This window comes from Aplysia californica, unplaced genomic scaffold, assembly GCF_000002075.1.
Source record: "Aplysia californica isolate F4 #8 unplaced genomic scaffold, AplCal3.0 scaffold00120, whole genome shotgun sequence".
Classification (NCBI taxonomy): domain Eukaryota; kingdom Metazoa; phylum Mollusca; class Gastropoda; order Aplysiida; family Aplysiidae; genus Aplysia; species Aplysia californica.
The window spans coordinates 154,449-156,235 of record NW_004797390.1 but is presented as its reverse complement, the minus strand read 5'-3'; the positions used below and the strand labels follow the sequence as shown (position 1 = coordinate 156,235).

The 1,787-nt window shown below is 43.6% G+C and overlaps 1 protein-coding gene across 5 annotated transcripts in view; it reads right to left on the bottom strand.

The window, feature by feature from the left end:
• LOC101860885 (phosphatidylinositol 3,4,5-trisphosphate 5-phosphatase 2A) overlaps positions 1-1,787 on the bottom strand; it is a 104,826-nt gene that overhangs the window by 81,949 nt on the left and 21,090 nt on the right. Inside the window, exon 1 of one of the 5 annotated variants that reach the window (XM_035969144.1) lies at positions 159-372. The exons of the other annotated variants lie outside the window; for them this stretch is intronic. The gene's annotated coding sequence lies outside the window, so the exon portion shown is untranslated. Of the gene's footprint in view, positions 1-158; positions 373-1,787 lie in introns of those variants that run through there. 5 annotated transcript variants of the gene reach the window in all.

Sequence of the window (1,787 nt, the reverse complement as noted above, 5' to 3'; positions counted from 1 at the left end):
CAAAACCCATGGACACAGAGGAAGGCGCCATCGTAGAAGACCAAAACCCATGGACACAGAGGAAGGCACCATTGTAGAAGACCAAAAAAGGCAGAAAAATGATCCGACAACAAGAAAAAAACAAAACAAGAACAAAAATAACAATAAAACAAACTTACCTGCAACAAGTGTTTTTCGTTTTAGTATCAGATTATGGAAAGTCCCAAACCACACAACATACAGCAACTGACACGGGTAAATCTACCTTCCTTCCTTGAGAGGAAACACGTATGGGATATCAACAGCGATTTAACAAAAATTGCGTCAAACAAAAAGATGGTGACAGTGTTTCCCTAAGTCAAGCGCAGTACACAGACCAGATCTGTATGTACATACATGTATATATAATTAAAGCAGATAACTTTAGTGAAAGAGAGCGGAAACCATGCCTTCATGGGTGGGCACCCAACCACATCAGGCGAGAGTTTTCGGCGCTCAATTGAACAGCGAGGGGAAGCCGGTCTGGCGTCAGTCCCGTGCCGAGAAGGACAGACAGGAGCAGAGTCACGTCACGATCTCACCGATCTGTCATGGAACTAGATCTAGATTCTAGGTCAAAGTATGTCTGTCGTTCTTGGAATGGTTTTAGTTTTCTTTTCTTTTTCTTTTCTTTTTCTTTTTTGTTTTTTGTGTGGGTTTTTGCACGTGTTTCACGGCGCTCGCAACTGCTTAAGGTCATATTATGAGAGCGCGGGACACATTAATTAAACATTTGCAGTCGGTAGGAAATTTTGAATTTTGCCCAGATGGCGGTCGAAACCTACTCTTATCGATTTGGGAGGGATAAGACGTCGTATCAAATGGTGAAATGGTACGGGTTTTACGCTCCTATCAACACAATTAGGTTATTTAAGGGGCGGGACCTCCTAGTTTAACGTCCGTCTCCGATAGGACCGAGCCAAGTGGGAAGTTCGTGTAAAGTGTCTTTCCCAAGGACAAAACGTCGGGCCGAGCTGAGGCTCGAACCCCCGAACCCGCAATCTCACGATTACTAGTCCGGTAGCCTAACCTCTAGGCCACCGACGCCACTGACGTCGTATCAGAGAGACGGAAATAATCCTGGCCAGAAGATAGTTTTATCCACACGTCTTTTCCCCGTCTTTCTGACGGAATGATACAACGTCGCATCAGAGAGACCGAAATACTCCAGAAAAATATGTTCTCAAATGTCTTTTCCCCGTCTTTCTGACGGAATGATACAACGTCGCATCAGAGAGACCGAAATACTCCAGAAAAATATGTTCTCCAATGTCTTTTCCCCGTCTTCCCGATGGAATATTGTTCGAGCACCCCACTAAGCCCACATTTTACGACATGATAAATCCATTTTCCCCCCACAAATCAATGATTCTACAAGTTGTTGGGTCTTTTAGTTTTAGTAAAGGTTTTTCGGCGCTCGCAACTGGATAAGGTCATATGAGCGCCAAGGGGTGGATGTCAACAGAGAGATCCTTACAGCGAATCAGACTTACTCTGTTCACCTCTCTAGCTTCAACAGCACAAAGCAGATTTCGACTATCAAAAGACCGGAAATAGCGGCTTACAAGATTGTAACAAACGTACAAAAGAAGTAGAGGAAAATGACGATAAAAAGAATTAGAAAAGAAAAAACAGCAGTTCCCTGTCGTAATTCAGAAACAGTTATGAACATGATATTGATGAATCAGCTCATTTACAATTCTACTGAGCATAAGAACGAGAAATGCCCCCCCCCCCTCTTTTGGGAATGGCCTAAAGAAACTCCAGTC